The 18,749-nt window shown below is 43.0% G+C and overlaps 1 protein-coding gene across 1 annotated transcript in view; it reads left to right on the top strand.

The window, feature by feature from the left end:
• Window positions 1–18,749, top strand: part of SAMD5 (sterile alpha motif domain containing 5) — a 725,756-nt gene that overhangs the window by 229,367 nt on the left and 477,640 nt on the right. The window lies entirely within an intron of this gene.

Genomic DNA, 18,749 nt, shown 5'->3' with positions numbered 1-18,749 from the left:
TCCGCAGTTAGGGAAGCCCATTTGTGCAAAGCCATCCACAATGTCACACACGTTGTCCAGTGTCACGGTCTTTCAGAGCAGGATGTGATTAATGGCCCTGCACACTTCCATCAACACGAATCCAACGGTCGACTTTCCCACTCCAAACTGGTTAGCAACTGATCGGTAGCAGTCTGGAGTAGCCAGCTTCCACAGTGCAATTTCCACACGCTTCTCCAGTGGCATCGCAGCTTTCATTCTAGTGTCCTGGTGCCACAGGGCTGAGGCGAGCTCACCACACAGTCCCATGAATGTGGCTTTCCTCATCCGAAAGTTCTGTAGCCACTGCTCATCATCCCAGATGTGCATGACAATGTGATGCCACCACTCAGTGCTTGTTTCCCAAGCCCAAAAGCGGCCTTCCGCTGAGGTCAGCACCTCTGTGAATGCCACAAGCAATCTCGTAGTTACCACACATGGCAAGATCAGTGTCGAACTGCTTTTGCCTTTGTAGTTTAAGGAATAACTCCACTGCCACTCATGACTCGTTGGTCAGAGCGAGCAGCATATTGGTCAACAGTGCAGGATCCATTCCTGCAGACCGAAGAGGCAGAGCAAAGCACACAGTACACAAACCGTTGAGAGATGGTGCCAGATGCGAACGGAAGCACAGGGATTGCTAGGATGTGAAGCAATGCATCATTGGGACAGGACCCAGAATGCCCTGCGACCTCTTCCACCTTCCCATAACTCTTAGTGGCAGAAGAGGAAGAGATGCTCTGTGGGGTAGCTGCCCAGAGTGCACGCAAGTGTCACAAGTACGAACACACTATTGTGCAGGGAGCTGACAGTGTGAACACACAACAGCGGTTTTCCTTCAGCGCTCTCTGAGCAGCCCTGTAACTGCCGGCACCGTAACTCTGCCAGTGTAGACCCTTAGACAAAGACAAGCCCTACACTTAAGAGCTTACAGTCTAAACAGAGAAGACAGACAAATGCTGGGAAAAAGGAAGTACTGTTTACAGCCATGTTATGGACAGGGTGCCAAAGAGAGAGAGCAAGTGATTTGCCTAAAAATCACACTGGAAGTCTGTAGAAGACCTGGGAGCTGAACCCAGGTCTTCCAAGTCCTAGTCCAGAAATTGAGACACAACCATATTTCTCTCTATTTTATTGACTTAAGTGATATTACTTCAGTGTAACTGAAAGCATGATTTGATCCAGCATAGCCTGTAATGGTAAAATATGTACATACATATTTACATGAGTGTAGCAATTGAGGAACTACCGTCAAAGTATTAAAGCAACTACTGCTCAGGAAATAGTTATCTTTCATTGATACACAATCTGTACAATTCCCATTCTTACCATATCTGTCTATTGATTCTCCCTTCATTTGATGAGATGCACTTCTTACAGTTTTGTTCTTTACATTTCTTATGTTATATTTTGGAGTATGCCAGCCTTTTTGTTCAAAAACAAGCAGGCACTAACATACATAATCAGCTCAGCAGTATAGTACTATATTTTTGCCGGTCACCTTTAAACACAAACACAGTGCTCCCACTGTTCTACATGCCCCCAACAAACCTGCTTACCTAGCAGGGGCTCCGCTTTTTTATTGATGGCACAACTAACTAGAGACACCACCTCTGATTGAAACACCCGCCCTTTAACTCCCTGCTGCGAGGCATCCTATGCTGTGCATCCAAACTGTCGGTCAGATCACGATACTAATTGCGAAAACAAGAGTAACCAACAGAAGAATCTTCATTCCAAAATTCTGACTTTGAAATGAAATTTTGTAAATTTGTTAGCAGATTTATAAAATATATTTCATTACATTAACGTGATAAAAATATCCGTAGGGAAAGGAGCAGATTTTGCACTAATTAAGGAAGCATAGTAAATTACATACAGCTGGGCTTTGCTCTTTCACTAATGAGTTATATGGTGTCTACAGTAACTCATTTAAATTACCATGCAGTACATACTTTCTTCTGCTGGCATCTACTTTTGTATAAATATGTCCAGAGAAAAGATGGATAATGATTTTGTATGAGGCAATGTGTTTATTCAGCTAGTCTGTCTACACGAGTCTTAGGTAGTGATCTTAGCAGATGAATGTATTTGCTTGCATTAAAGGATTTCATTCACAAGGTTTTATCCCACTCTCTGAACATCTTCAAAGGAAGATACTCAGTTGATTGTGTGTATCAGCTGTCAAAGCCCTCACAATGTACATTGTGTTAATAAATCTCCTCCTTTGACCACACTTCAGTTTTTGCTTTCTGCTGAAATGGAACCTAGCTAGCCACTGCCTGAAGGTAATAGAAAGTATCTCACATTGTACAAACGGCAGGGTAGGAGAAGCAGAAAGAAGGGGAATGGTGGGTGTCAGAGAAGATCGCCATAGTGAAAATTCCATATGCTCTGACTGGCAGGGGAAACGAGCACAGATTTCTAGTGACAATCTGAAAGCTTTGGCACTGGGTCACAGGGCTGAAGTTGGAGCAGGTCTGGTATGTCCTATAGTAGGGTATTTATCTTTTGTTTGCAGTGATGCTAAAGATAATATCCTGAATGTCTGAAGTAGAGGAGGACATGTAACGTGTTAGAATGGGTTCGGTTCACATTATTAATCACTGAGATATCACATAGCCATAGATCCCAAAGATTTGTATTTCTTTATACTCGAGTGTTCTCCGTTTTTGGCATTTCTCTATATTTTATATCTATTTCTTGTGTATATTTCCCCCACAAGACACTTTGCTAGCAGGTGTGCTGGCCTCTTAGACCTGTGACAATCAAAGTTAAAACCTCTATACTGTCACTGTCTTTACCGGCAAGTAGGTTGCTATCCTGCCTTAATTGGACCAATCAATACTAGCCATTGATGTCCCCTCTGGGGTAAACCAAATGTTAGAATAGGTTCAGTTCAGATTAGTAATCAGGGAGACATCAAATAGCCAAGCTCAATCATTTGGTATTAATCAAATATTAGCCATCTAGGATTAATCAGAACAAACAGAAAGGCAACACTTACCAATCTAAGGTGCAACCCTGCAGGTCTCACTGTTCCCAGTTGGTCAGAATGTTATCGGTTTTATACGTTACTTGTTTACTCCTTTCTGCAGTTGGGGTTAGCGGCACACCTAGCATCATCCAGTCACCATCAAATGTCAATCTTGTAGTTAATGGTCTAGACAGCAAAGGTCGACGTTATGCCCTAACACACTCTACATTTCCAACTTGACATACTTACAAACCGTCATAATAATTTGGCCTGTTTAGCAACAAAGACAGTAGTAGACTATGTAGTTAGCTGCAGAACACTTCTCATCCAGTCTTTTAATTTTTCCCTTTGCATTTTGGAACATACAGAACTTGCATTATCCAATCAGATGTTAATGTCACATTTGTGGTCAAGCTTTCCTGTGTACCTGCGAGATGAACTGTGTTCCCTGGATATGCCTTTCTTGTGGATCAGTTACAATTTCATAACTTGTTGTTCAAGCAGCATAGCCAATCACATTTCTCTAACAAGAGCATATGCAGTTAAAAACAACCTTTAAGCAACTGTAAAAATAGGTTATGAAAACGGGCTGTGCTCAACTATAATCCTTTTATTTCTCTTTTCAGAACCATGAGGAATGCTTGGAACTCTAGGCTTACATGGCAACACATACATGCCCACACATAATTCTGGCTGTGATCTGGCCTGTACCGTCAGTGGGTTTTTTGACCCTCTGGAGAAATTGATACAGTATTGGCTAAGTTTGGAACCAGCAACCCTATGATGGTGGAGGGAGGCTGAATAATTCTTTGAAGCTCTAGTCAGTGTGTGTGCTTTCTTTGTTTTTAAATGGTGCTTGCTGGAATGTTTACACTGTCAAGCTTTGTCTCCTTTAGTACTTGTGCTGAATGAAACATAAAAAGTTTTGCATTTGAGTTACGTTCAGATAAGTTTAGAATCATAGAATAGTAGGTTGGAAGAGCCCTTAGGAGGTCATCTAGTCCAATCCCCTGCTCAAAGCAGGACCAACACCAACTAAATCATCCCAGCCAGGGCATTATCAAGCCGGGTCTTAAAAACCTCGAAGGATGGAGATTCCACCATCTCCCTAGGTAACCCATTCCAGTGCTTCACCACCCTCCTAGTGAAATAGTGTTTCCTAATATCCAACCTAGACCTCCCCCACTGCATCTTGAGACCATTGCTTCTTGTTCTGTTTAGTCCACCACTGAGAACAGCCTACTCCATCCTCTTTGTAACCCCCCTTCGGGTAGTTGAAGGCTATTATCAACCCCCCCCTCTCTCTTCTCTTCTGCAGACTAAATAACCCTAGTTCCCTCAGCCTCTCCTTGTAAGTCACATGCCCCAGCCCACTAATCATTTTTGTTGCCATCCGCTGCACTCTCTCTAATTTGTCCTCATCCCTTCTGTAGTGGGGGGACCAAAACTGGATGCAATATTCCAGGTGGGGCCTCATCAGTGCAAAATAGAGGGGAATAATCACTTCCTTTGATCTGCTGGCAATGCTCCTACTAATACAGCCCAATATTCCGTTAGCCTTCTTGGCAACAAGGGCACATTGCTGACTCATATCGAGCTTCTCGTCCACTGTAATCCCCAGGTCCTTTTTTGCATAACTGCTGCTAAGTCAGTCAGTCCCCAGTCTGTAGCACTACATGGGATTCTTCCTTCCTAAATGCAGAACTCTGTACTTGTCCTTGTTGAACCTCATCAGATTTCTTTTGGCCCAATCCTCCAATTTGTCTAGGTCACTCTAGACCCTATCCCTACCCTCCAGCGTATCTACCTTTCCCCCCAGCTTAGGGTCATCTCTGAACTTGCTGAGGGTGCAATTAATCCCATCATCCAGATCATTAATAAAGATGTTGAACAAAACCAGCCCCAGGACCGACCCCTGGGGCACTCCACTTGATACCAGCTGCCAACTACACATTGAACGGTTGATCACTACCCATTGAGACAGATAATCTAGCCAGCTTTCTGTCTATCTTATAGTCGAATAATCCAATCCATACTTTTTTTAACTTGCTGGCAAGAATACTGTGGGAGACTGTATCAAAAGCTTTGCTAAAGTCAAGTTTGCAAAAGTCTGGACGTGTATTCATCCATTTGAACCCCTTGGGTCCGAAAATTGTGCTAGAAAGCTTTCCTGTTTCTAATCAGCATTTGCACAAGAGCAGCATTCCTCCTGGTATTCCTGTGATATGAATAATGGGAAATGTTACTGGGGAAGGGAGGTTAATTGAATAGTTTCAAACCTCCAGAAACATTCAGTTTGGGTTTTCCCATTTGTTCATCCCAACTTCATGTTATTGCAGTCCGTTATGCTGAATACATTAGGAAGAACTAAAGACCCACATGCTGTACTCCTCACGCAGATAGTTAGTTTTTCTCCAGCAACCAAATCTGGATTCTGTGCTTTTGACTGACAGAAACTGAGATTATGGCAAGCTGAATGAGTTCATTTTGAACAGAGTGATGATCATTTTCCAGAATTAGGTTTTTCTACTGATTGAAGCACTATGGGTGGTGTTCCAAGAATAGCCATGTGACCTAATCATTGACTCAAGTGCTGAGTGCTAGAGTCATGAAGGCATGCAATCTGTGTGTGTTTGTGTTTGTATGTGTGAGAGAAATGGGGGTGGTTGTATGTAAAGTGTAGTTTCTGTGGCTGGGAGTTATTAGAGACAAGGGGCCTAAAAATAAACAGCAGAAACCTAGATTATAGTGAAACTTGTTGAAATACAGTAACAGTTTAATGGGTCTCTAATCAGTGTCCCCCTAGACAGTAGTTTCTTTAACTTACGACAGGCAGGGGAGCTGGCTATAGATTTTTTTTCTTGTTACTGCCGTTCTCATTGTTATTTATGATGGTGCTTTAGTGAAGCACAGCAGGCTAGAACTGTAACTTTGGTTACTTTGCCCTTATGAAGTGTTCAGACCAACAGCAGCACAGTTTTTAAAATGGTTGATTTCAATAAATGTATTGGGTAAATCAGGCTTAAAAGATGATTTGTCTATAGGGAGCTCTGTCATGTTTGGAGATGAGGAGGCTAATTCTACCTTACTCGTACAATGTGACCACTATAATTTTAGTCTCATTGGGAAAAACCCTGTGATCCTTAAGTAAAACCACTAACTCTACTGATTTGGTCCTCCACAAAAGGAAGTATGGAAATTAAAAGGGATTTCTACTTGAGTTCTAGAAGAACTTGAAAGAAAATGTATCAAATGTTTACTTTTTAAAAGTAAATTGTCTTTAGAGAGGTGTCGGGGGTGGGGGGTGGCTGTGTTGAACACTTTTGTGACATACTGACCCATAAGCCTCTCTCTGAAGACCCATTGAGCAAGGTTATTTTATAGTGAAATAAATCTACTATGGTATGATTATAGGTAGGGAGCATATAGTCTTTAGAAAAATAAATCCTGGTAACCAGGGACTTACTTCTGGACTAATCTTTGCTAGCTGAAGCAGAAAATCATCTAATGTAAATCCAGTTCCCAGCCTGTCTATATTATCCATATCCTGGAACCCAAACTGAATCATATTGCAAAGCCAATGAAGTACAACACACTCGACAAACCAGAAAAAAACCAAAGCAGACCAGTGCCCCCTCATACTACTCTCTTCCCCCCCCCCCCCCCAGCACACATTCTGAATATCAAAAAGCTTCTACCCTGACTCTCAAACTCTTTGGTTCAGGGTAGTTTATATATGTTGTACAAGCTGCATCTAATCTGCCTGAAAAGGCTTGTCATTTTACAGCTGAAATGCAGATTGTTAATTGTTTGCACCAGATGTTATTTACTGTAATAATTTCTGGACCAGATGATAACAGTTAACACTGACTACAATGTTTTGATGTTATATCATGCCCCAATGCATTTGGACTTATTACCAAATCATTACTACAAGGGTAAAGTTTCCATAATTTATAGAAGACATTATGCCTTCTCGTGTAGTAACCAGACCAAGTAAATTATTGAAATGGCACTTTTCTCCTCTACTCCCTTGCCTGCTTTCCCTATATTCTAACTATTAGGTACTGTGTTCTGAACTGTGTTTCAGAGAGAATAGATTTGTGTGATATGAAGGCCACAGATATCTTCAGTTTCTTCTGCTCTAACATGATGTACATAGGGCAATTCAGTCATGTAAGATCTGTCTTCCAATTTTTTACTGATTGCTTCTGATGTTGAGAATGGACTTTATCTCCTACTCTTAATATGCTTGTTGGTTTGATTGCATCATTCATTTTACTGTTGCTTACTTTGCACAGATTGTTATAGCTTCAGTTCTTCAACCCATGTCTCCTTGGAGGTATTTGCCTCCAGGGAAACTGTAACTGTCAAGTTTCCTTGTTTAAATTTGCGTGTTCTGTGTGTCTTGGTGTGTGTCTATATATGTGTAAAAAATCTGGCAATGAAATCTACAGCATGCCTGTATGGAAAGGTTCTTTCTGTTAGGAAAATATAAGCGGCTGTATTAATTTTGGGCCATTTATCCAGCCCTACTATTGAGTTTTACAGTCTAGACTGCAAATTGCTCCAGTGATAGGTATGGCCTCAGGCAGAGCAAAACAGGAATTCAGCCTCAAAACTAGCTTCCAAGTCTAAGCATTTACAACTAAAATCCATATTTTTTTGCAGTAGAGGAGAGGCTGGATGTAAGTCTTTGCTTGCCGTGTGAAAAGCTTGGGGTTTTTTAACTCATTAACAGAAACCCTTATGTATCAGCCTAATTTACAGTTAAAATAATATTTTATAATATTTAAATTTTGAATGGTGTTCTGTGCTAATTTCCATTTTAGCATTTGCATATGCTTTCAAATAAAATCCAGTATCTTTGGAACGACAAGGAGATTACAGTACTGGAAAAAACTCCTACCTTGCTGGCTCTATGTGTCTGTAATTTCTTGGAGGCAAAAGTACAGTGCTAAATTGAACTGAAAAATTAGAAGCCTGTGAGAAGATTTGAAAAGTTTATTTACTAGTATAATGGTGGGGGGTGAGGGTGGGAAATGGGAAGAGCATTTTTAAATGGCAATCCACCTTCATAGGACTTTCCCTGATCACAGCCCAGCTCAGGCTAGTCTTCCCACTATATAGCATCTCTTAGTAAAGGCATCTAGGGATGGCTCCTGTTTGTTGCCAAGTATCCAGACTCTTTGTCTCATTGAAGACAAAGGAGGAGGAAGGGGATTCAGCTAGCACCATGTGCCCAGCGTTATCTCCACTGACCACCAGCGTTAGAAGTCTGCTTGGCTCTAATTTTAAAGCCCAAGCTGAACCCGACTAGACCACAGCCCACCATGGGCTGAGAGTGTTGATTTATAGTTGGGTCTTGTTGGATTCAGCCCGGGTTGCATGGACAGGCTCGGAGCAGCAGGAGGTAGAGCCAATACAGCAGCATGGCTGGGGCACTGCAAACAGATCCCATGCTTCTGCCATTCACAAACCTGCCCTGCCTCTTCCTCCACCCCCCCAGATGCCCCAAGGAGACTGGGTCCACCTGCACCCACAGCCCCCTGGATCTCCTGCCTGCAGCCAGGTGGTGGGACAGCCCATCACCATAAGGGCAAGGGGCAGCCCCCATCTTCCTCTGATCCACTGCCACCTCCCACACAGCCCCAATGCAGGGCTCTGGGGGCTTGGCAGATGGAGGCAGCAGGGCAGGGTAGAATATGTGCTCCCAGCTGGCCACACCACACCACTGCATTCATAACTGAGCCGTGCTGTGTGTGTCCCAAAGCAGGAAATAGACCGTGAAAGTACCTTGGCAAAGAAGGAGACAGACCGTTTTAGAAGAGGAATATTTTTTTTAAGAAAGGGGCAACCACTTTGCAAGACCAAGCTAATAGAGGCTGGAATGGCTGCCTAACCTAGAGGCACTGGTCAAACGGAGAACATACAGAAGGGGCGAGATCAGACTTGGGGGCTGCATTCAGGACTGTTTGTTGTTTTTCAAAGATCTGTAACTCTCTAGAGTGCTATGTTAAGAGTAAAGCATCAGTCATTAAGAAATTCCTTGCTTGTCTGTCACGTGGTTCCTGAAAGAGTTAAGCAAAAAGCACTAAGCTTCCACAGAGGGGCGGAACTCTGAGAAGTGTATATGAGCAGCTGGGGGCAGAGGCTGAAGGACTGGTTTTGAGGTTAAAGGTAGCTGGACTGTGGGGTCCCACTGCCAAGGAATGGTGTCAGATATGGGGTCTGTACTGGGAAGTGCACTTGAGAGACCCAGAACTAGGAACCAGTCACTACCCAGACCCAGGGGGCTTAGAATCATGTGTGATGCAGCAATTGGATCCATGTACAACAGACCACGGTCTATCCAGACAGGAGTATAAGGCCAAGTTGTGACACATACTTCACACAGTATGTGTTTTTTATAATACGAACGTTAGTTAGGTGTCTGTGCAAGTGAGAGGAAAAAGATGAAAGGAGCTATTAAGAGGGAAGTATACACAAAGTATTACTGAATATATCAACCGGTGCTCTTTATTCACAGCTCGTAAGTGGCTAGATTTATTATTGTTTGTATCATGTGGTAGAATATGTGGATTGGGCCAAATAGATGACAAATACCTGTCCCAAAGAGCTTACAATCTAAATACAAAGGAGTGCAACATAAAATGGAACGAACATAGAGAGGTATATGGTCACCGTAATGGTAACTGAGTTTCCATTTGTTGTACAAAATCTGTCTTTTCAGTGGACATTTAAGGGTTAAAATGCAATGAGTATCTATTTGTAATAGCATATAGGGCTACCCTTTAGTCTCTAATAAATGGTTGACTGTGAGGACACTGGTCTGGTAGCAATTTTTATCTGTACTTCCTTAGTGCAATAGTGAAATGATCTATCATAAAATAAAATGCACTATTCATAATCACTTTGGATAAATGTATTTTAAAATTTGTGACAATGGTAATTCATACTTCAGAAAGTTTTTATAGTCGAGGATGTATTCATCCTTCCAGAACCATTGTGGCTTTATTAAGTAGTAATCACCAGTAAAAGGAAGTGCACTCTCTTGAGATTTAAAAGACATTGATTGTAAATCCCAGTACTGTTAGTGGTTCACTACAGGGAATGAGATTATTAAAATGCGCATATTATTTTAAATTAATTACTTAGTAGTATCCAGTGCCATGCAAGTAAATCACAAATAACCTGACTCAGTAGCAATGACCCTTGTTTAGACATGTTACAAGGGATGTACCTGTGCTACTGAAATGCATTGTCTATGTTTTTAAAATGTGCCTGCTACAAAAATGGAGAGTGAATCTCTGTCAGTGATGAATGCTGCAGTTTACAGTGCTTCTGTGAAATACACTTTACTCTAGTAAACCTGTCAAGTTTGTTCTTAAGGAATCTTTCCTCAATGTAATTGCTACCAATTACATACTTTCTGATAGCTGATGTGCCATGTAGTCACCATGCAGGTATCACAAAGGGATTGAAACTCTCACATGTCCACTCTGCTTACAAAGTGACTCAAGATAAACTTAAGCTAGCATTACCATTTTTTGGTGGGCCTGTGAAAAAAAATTTGCTCCTCTCTCTTCCAAAATGTCACCAATTCCTGATTACCATAATCACACCACAATGCACAGGAGTTCCCTGAGGATTTTAGGGAGGATTAGTGAGATGTATTCTAAAGAATCTTTTTAAGGCAAAGGAGTAACATTTTCTAGTTCCTCTGAATTTCTGCTTTTTTGCAGCCCAGAGGCTAGCTCTGTTCTGGAAGTGAGTGAAAGTCACAAGAATGGTTATTCATACGCTCACTGTCACCCTGTCCCTTGTACTGATGGTTTCTGATGATAAATGTTGTGTGAAATCAGGGCACTTTGAGCCAGGACTCCTACATTCTGTTTCTTGCTCTACTCAGTATCTTTGTCTAGTTTTGTCCATCTGCGAAGTGGTTATCATTTAGGATTCACAGAACACCTGTTATGAGAGGAGGGGAGAGAGAGAGAGAGAGACCGAGACCTTAGTTCTTGGCCAAAGAGCTTATAGTCTATGGAAAAACATGAGAAAACCAAGGAGCGGGGGATATTTGGAGAAGGGTTATCAATGCAAGATCATAAGATCATAAGATAGCATAGTTATACGGCTCAGTCTCTTTCTCTCTATATAAAATATTAATTCCAAAATTAGATTTTTCTTTTAATCATAAATGTGAACAGTAGGAAGAAATGGGCACAAGACTCAGAAGAAAATAAAAGCATAAAGGGAGGAGGATGGTCAAGTGATTAGGTGCTAGCCTGGGGCTTCGGAGACCTGGCTTCAATTCTCTTCTCTATTGAGTTCTCCTGTGATCTTGGCAAGTCACTTAGCCTCTCTATGCCTCAGTTCCCCATCCCTAAAATGGCATAATAAACTTCCCTATTTCACAGGAGTTTTGTGATGATAAATACATTAAAGTTTGTGACACTCTGATACTATAGTACTGGAGACCATATAAGTACCTTATATAGTGTGATAAAGTTCCTCCTCTACCTTGGTGGGTCCTGTGCTTATTGATGGATTTTGCTTGCCTCAGAGATTCACAGTAGCCCTCAGTTTGGCCACTTTCGTGGCTCAAATCTGCTGTCCACTCAGATAACCTCATCACTGGCCAGTATGGGGAAAAAAGAGGAAGAACAATCCCCGCAGTTTCTGCTATCCACCATGTGGGTTGGGGAATAGCCCGGAGACCTTACCCTTTGGTGGAACCTCCTGTATTGGATCAGGAGTTGGGAGGTTTGGGGGGAACCCAGGCCCACCCTCTACCCCAGGTTCCAGACCAGGGCCCTGTGGACTGCAGCTGTCTAGAGTGCCTCCTGGTACAGTTGCGTGACAGCTACAACTCCCTGGGCTACTTCCCCATGGCCTCCTCCCAACACCTTTGTCCTCACCATAGGACCTTCCTCCTGATGTCTATTAACACTTGTACTCCTCAGTCCTCCAGCAGCACTTCCTCTCACTCCCAGCTCCTTATGCACACCTCACTAACTGGAGTGAGAGCCTTTTAAAACCAGATGTCCTGATTAGCCTTAATTAATTCTAGCAGCTTTTCAGTTGGCTACAGGTGTCCTAATTACCCTGCCTGCCTTAATTAGTCCTAGAAAGTTCCTGAGTGTTCTGGAATAGTCCCTGTTATCTTACCCAGGGGAAAGAGACCTGCTTAACTTGGAATTAATGTATCTACCTTCGACCACTCTCTTGTAGACATCTGGCCTGACCCTGTCACAATAGATAGAGAGGGGTTGTGGTGGTGGGATATGGAAGAGTAATAGGGACATGGAAAAAGTTGATACTGGGTGAGGAAAAAGCAATAAAGAGTGAGAAAGGCTGATGATGAGGTAGCACAAGCATGATAACACAAAAAGATAACATACCAAACAGCACCTCTGAGGTGTTTGCAAAAATGACTGCCAGCAGAAATAGAGGATGCACATGACAAGTGAGAGATAAGGAAAAGAAAAGGGACAGCAGCCTATACGTGCTCATTTTTCCTCGGGCTCCAGAGGTGGCAGGGAGCGGCTGACACACCAAGTTTGGTGCTATTCTTGATCTTCGAGCAAAGAAGAGAAGTGTGAAAGTCTGTCTCTAGAACTCCATCTCCCTGCAGGGGTGGGAGGGAGTCTCTTCCTCATGAAAGCCAGCTCTGCCACCTGTATGTGGTTGATAGGCCTTCTGCCCTATGGGGCACCATTGCTGAGAGAAGTACAGGGGATTTAGTGCTTCAGGACCCCTTCCTTGGCCCTCTAACTGCAATGTCTAGCGAAGGGGAAAAGGGAACCAGTGCTTCAAATGTCTGCAGGATATGGGGCGGCTCCAGGCACCAGCGCACCAAGCATGTGCCTGGGGTGGCAAGCTGCGGGGGGTGGCCTGCCAGTCGCTGTGAGGGCAGCAATCAGGCTGCCTTCGGCAGTATGCCTGCAGGAGGTCCACTGGTCCCGCGGCTTCGGGGGCAATTCGGCGGCAGGTATGCTGAAGGCGCGGGACCGGCGGACCTCCTGTAGGCATGCCGCCAAATCCACGTGACCAGCGGACCTCCCGCAGGCATGCCGATGAAAGCTGCCTGACTGCCGTGCTTGGGGCGGCAAAATACATAGAGCCGCCTCTGCCAGGATTATAACTTTCCATGTATTGCGAAGTTTAGTTTGCAAAATGCATTGAGAAAGATGTTGCAAAGACAAAACATATTAAATAACTTGGGAATATTTCTGGAAGCTTTGAAGGGAACACTTTAATTTTGTATTTTGTATTTTTACTTGTCTAAAATGTTTGACACAGGAATCTGTTTTTTGTTTTGTTTTTTAAAGTACTGACTGGCAATTATCTTCAAGTGTCATTAGTTGACAAAAACAGCTTAAGCCAGTTATACACAGCTTAAATAGCAGCCTCATCTTGCAGCGATGTGCTGAGGTCTTTGTCCAAATATGGGCGAGCTGACCTTATTTAGCACAAACTGTATTCCCCCTTAGATGCTAAAAGCTGCAGGCATTTTTCCACCAGCAAAACATTAAAAATCATAACCTTGACTGAATGTGCCAGAGTGAATGGCCTGAGCTTGAGGTCTTCAGAAAGATCCCACACAACAGGGAGGATCTTTCAAAGGCTTTTAAAAGGAGTCCCAACAGTCAAAACCATAACTAGCACAAATATTTTTAAAAGATCTTTTTATGTTAGCAGTAAAAATAGCAATGATGATCTCAGCAAGGGCATTTCCTATCAAACCATGGGATTAATGCTTGGAAGTAATCTCTGCTCACCCAAGGGTCATTAATTCCCAGGCAATGCCCTGTGCTCCAACAGTTATTGCTCAAGTAAAAAATAAATAAAATGAACAAAATAAGTAGTAAATGATATGAAAATAAAAAGACTGGTTGCCCTTACAATGTAGACATGCCTGCAGCACGTATAAGGAAGTCAGCATCTATTAATCACTTCCCAACTTGATTGATTTGCTTCAGTTTGTTAGAGCCAGGCACAGTTGTGCAAAAATAAAATAAAATAAAATGAAAGGTGTAACCTGCTCTTGGGGCAGCTATGCAATTAGTCCTATACAGTCCTATACATCTCTTGAGTGGAGACTGCCAATTTTCATTGTAGTAGTTTTTGCATGTGCTCTGTAGATGAATGTAATTTAAGAACTAGAATGAGAGAATCAATTTAATTTTACTTGAGACCTGAAAAAAAGAGATATGGGATTTCTGGTATTTGGCCATAGGATACTTAAAGCCAATACATTCAAATTTACGTGCCTAAAGTTAGGTGCCTGATTGCTAGAAGTGCTGATCACTAAGAGTTCTCATTGAATTATTAATTATCAATCTGAAAATTAATTACTTACTTTACTTGGATGCCTGACTTAGGCAATAAAACAACAACATTGGCTTTTACACTTTAATAATAATAATAAGTATATTAAATATTTAAACACAAAAACATAACAAATAACAATTGTTTTTTAAAGGTTTTTTTTTTTTTTTTTTTTTTTTAAATGTTCATTAATGCCCTGCACCCTTTATTTTCAGTAGCTGGTAACATCACAGACAATTCAAATGGACTCTACTATGATTACCTTGGTCTTATTACCCAAAGTCTTTTTCACATCAAAGCTTAGGTATGAAGAGCTTCAAAAATAACTAAATACTTGAGATGCTGTCAGAGTTTTACAAGCAAACAGATCAAGGTTAAATGATAGATATATTAGAAATAAAAATCCGTATAATAAATTTTAAAGAAACATCACAGGAATATTTCACCCAGTACTCCTGTATCATCAGAAGCATTTTACATCCCATTTTATTTTATCTTGTTACAGGGTATATTGACCCTTTAAACCTACAGGTAGCCAGAAGACACAGAAGAAGAAACATTGGAAAACACAATGGCTCAAATGAATGGGGAAAGCCAGAAGAGGCTGGGGGGAATTGGATAGGAGAGGAGGAACCCAGGAGGGCCCAGGACCAGGACCCAGGACCAGGAGCCAGGTAGCATAGGGAGAGGCAGAGTTCCCCTTTCTCCCTCCTCTCACAGGAGGCCCACAGGAGGGCAGTATATATGAGTACCTATATGGGAGAGGGAGGAGAGAGGGAGGAGAGGAGGAGGAGGCCCAGTGCCTGAGCCTGAGGCTAGAGCTAGGAGACCTTGGAGTGGTGCAGGAGGAGAGAGAGAGAGAGGTGCTCTATGTGTGTGTGTGTGGAAAGAGCCAGAGCTGAGTATGAACTTTTTGGTGGTGTGGTGGGTGGGATTTTTTGACCCCTGAGGATTATTTGAACTGTTTTTAAACCAGAAAAGAGGAGAGGGCCCTCAGGGCAGAAAGACAGAGAAACTCAGCAAAACCACCTCTGGCTGACAAGGGGGCTAGGGGGGAGGTGGCTGTCCACCTGCTTAATAATTTCACTCTCTGAATTAAATAATTCAATTCTTTATTATGACTTTTAAGAGCTTTACTAAGGTTACTACTAAGAGTAGAAAAAGAAAGGCCTTTACAAAGCACAACACACCTCTCCTTCATGGCCTCTTTTTTTGGCTCTTCTACTTCTCTTCTCCAAATCCTTTTAAACTATTAATAGAGCTATAGAGTGATGAACTTATATTTATTTACTAGGGAACTATACTAGGGACTTATGTAGATAGATGTTTTTTTTTTTTTTTATATTTTTTTTTATTACCCTTCCTCCCCCCTCCCCCTCCCCCCCCCTTTTTGTTCTCCCTTTTTTTTTTTGTAAACTCACACTTTTTGTTTTTACATTTATAAAAAGTTAGTTAGATTATATATATTCATTAGTATATAGGAGAACAAGAGTCAGAGTCATGACAAGTCATCTAGTCTAACCCCTGCTTTGATGTGTCTGCAGTTGTTGTTAAGTCTAACCTTTTGAAAACCTCCTATCCAACCTCCCCAAGCTCTTCTGCTAAAAAGTCTCTTCCAGTGTCTTATCTGTTCTGTTCTTGTCTTATTTTTTCCTTTATTTTAAAGTTTTTCCTGAGATTTCTGTGCTGAAACCCATTGCTCCTGCCTTGCCTCTGTTTTGCCTCTGTCCTTTTCTTCAAGAGCAAAGAGAGATTTCTTCTTTCTTTTTTTACTTTTATCATTTTCTCTCCCATTATTCCATTCCCATCCATCAATCCTTTTAATCTTTCCCTTTTAAAGTCTTGCCTTCCAGCCCATTTGATCAATCATGAATATGACTTGAATTGGCCCCTTTTTGTTGCTCGCAGTTTGACATCCTCCAGTTTGTACACATCCCAAACATGCTACTCGACCTACATTGGACTGAGCTCTGACTGAGACTCAGCTCAGCACTAAACATTCAGTGCTGCTCGCCTGCTGCATGCTGCATGCTATGCACAATGCAAATGCATCTTTGCTTGCAACTGCCAGCATCGATTTGCTTTCCAGCTGCTTGGTTGTGATGACACACACTGCCCCTGATCCTTCTCAGCAGTGCCAGTGCCAAACCAGTTATCCCCATTCTCTTTTTTTGCATTTTTTGCATTTTTTTTCTTTTGTCTGCAGCTTACATTTGTTTTTTCTTTCTTTGTTTTGTTTTTTTTTTTCTGTAGTTCAGTTTTCCAATTTATCCAGAATTTTTTGTTCCTGTTTTCCAAAAATCAAGACCCAACAGCTCCTCCCAACCCCACACCCCCACAAACAAAAAGTCAGCCACAAATTTGATCTGTATGCTCATCTGTTCCTGACCAGAAACCAGTTAAATGACACCTTAATGACATTGTGATCTTGAACAGAGTTCCTCCAATTATTTGACATCCCATTCTTACCAATTTATGTTCATCCTCCCTGTTTTTTACTTTCTTTTGCCACATAAGTTCATTCTGCCACGTCTGTTTCCTCCTTTCTTACTGTCCTGCTGTCATATGGGAATCCAATTACATATCAGATGTGAATATGTGTCAATTGCTCATCTGGTTAATCCCTATCCATTCCAGTCCACCCTCTGTCAATCAAAAAATGCAGTTGCCAAAATAATTTGAATGTCAAAAATCAAAACTGTTGCTGGTGGTTCTGTTCAATCTCATGTATCCTCATCCTTTCTGTCTAGTCTTACCCAAAATTATACATTAATCTAGTAACTGTCATCCTTTCAGGTATCCTTGGTAATTTTTATAATTTTCATAATTTTTACCCTTCCATAGGGCCTATCCTTTTCTATCTCTTTCTCTTTGGGCCCTTTCCTGTCATCCATGAGTGATCCTCCTCCTGCCAAGTGTTGTTGATATAATTCTTGATTTTCTGTCTGCCACTGGGGTAATTTCTCCACAGAGTTACTGAGAATGAATTAATTCAAATTGGTCCAATAGGTAGAATCTCCAGTAAATTGATTTGGTAAGGAAATACATAAAAGACAGACCTGTGTTTAATTTCCTACATTTTTATTTAGTTCAGTTTTGTTATTTAATGTGAGGTTCAAGCATTTAATGCAGAACTTTTGTGCAGAACTGATGGTTTGCTTTTCCAAGTTTGCTTGCTTTGTAACTGGAGTCTTGGTTGTTTCAGGTTGGATGTTGTGGATTATGATCTGGTCTGCTACTCATCTAAGAGATGATCAGTAGGGTGGATGTACTAGATGATCTCTGGAGTGGAGATACTGTCTATTGTCTAGATTGGATCTTTCTTGTGTATTCTGCCACACATCTGTTCTAAATCTGGTATCACATGAAACGAACACATTTTGTGGCAATAAAACTTATTATTCCCTATTGGAAGTCTTTTCTGTTGATCAACTGCCCTTGCAACTTAGTCTAAAAAAATGACAGTTTTCTGGCTGTCTATCAAACTGAGCTTCCTTAACTAAGGGAAAACAAAACCCTATGCCTGGAGCTGTGGGATAAATTAGAGCCTGAGGGCCTGGTCAGGGGAGCCCTGGGTCAGGTGATATCCCCATGAAACCTTAGGGAGGGGGAGCAGAGGGCTGAGCCGGGAGAAAGCCTGAACTAGAAGCAGTGTAGTATCAGCATCCTGTCATGCAGCAGTGGCAGAATCAGACAGGGCCCAGGGCCCCAGCCAGGGGGCAGCCAGAGAAAGGGGCTGCAGGGCTCCCCCAAAGCCAGCAGAAAGGGGCTGCAGGGCGCAGAAGCGCAGCGGAAGGGATGGGCTGCAACAGGGCGCCCTGCTGAAGCGGAGCGTGGGTTGCCTCCTGTGGCACTGCCAAGGCGGCCATTAAGGGCTCGGCAGCGGGCAGTGCGGGCTGCCAATCGGCTGGAGCCGGGGCCTCGGGCAGAGCAGGGCGGCACCTCCTAGTGCCCTGTCGCCTGGCAGCGCCAGCACGCGGTCAGCCCAGCCTCCCCACGGCTCCACCCGGCACTCCCTGCTCCTACCCTGCCAGGCTGCACCTCTGTGGGCTGGGGGCCAGGAACTGCCCTGCCAGCGGTGCTGGGGGCAGCGCCTCTGGGTGCCAGAGCAGGGCGCACAGGCTCCTGCCTGGGCAGCCCCCCTGGGACCTGGTGGCTGCGCAGCCTCCCTCCCCCAGCGCGCCCAGGCCCCAGCCCCCTCAGCCCCCCTCACACCCCAGCCCAGCCCCCCAGCCCCCACCCCCCTCCTCCTCCCCTCCCTCCCTCCTGCCTCCCCCTCAGCCCCCCACCACAGAGCCACGTCCTGTACCCCAAACCCCTCATCCCCTGCCGCATCCCGGAGCTCTCACCCCCCCACACACACCTTAATCCCCTGCCCCAGCCTGGAGCCACCTCCTACACCCCAACCCCCTGCCTCAGC

Source organism: Mauremys reevesii, linkage group 3, assembly GCF_016161935.1.
Source record: "Mauremys reevesii isolate NIE-2019 linkage group 3, ASM1616193v1, whole genome shotgun sequence".
In the NCBI taxonomy this organism is placed as follows: Eukaryota; Metazoa; Chordata; order Testudines; family Geoemydidae; genus Mauremys; species Mauremys reevesii.
Note: the sequence above shows the minus strand (reverse complement) of the source record. Positions and strands in the feature narration are given on the sequence as shown.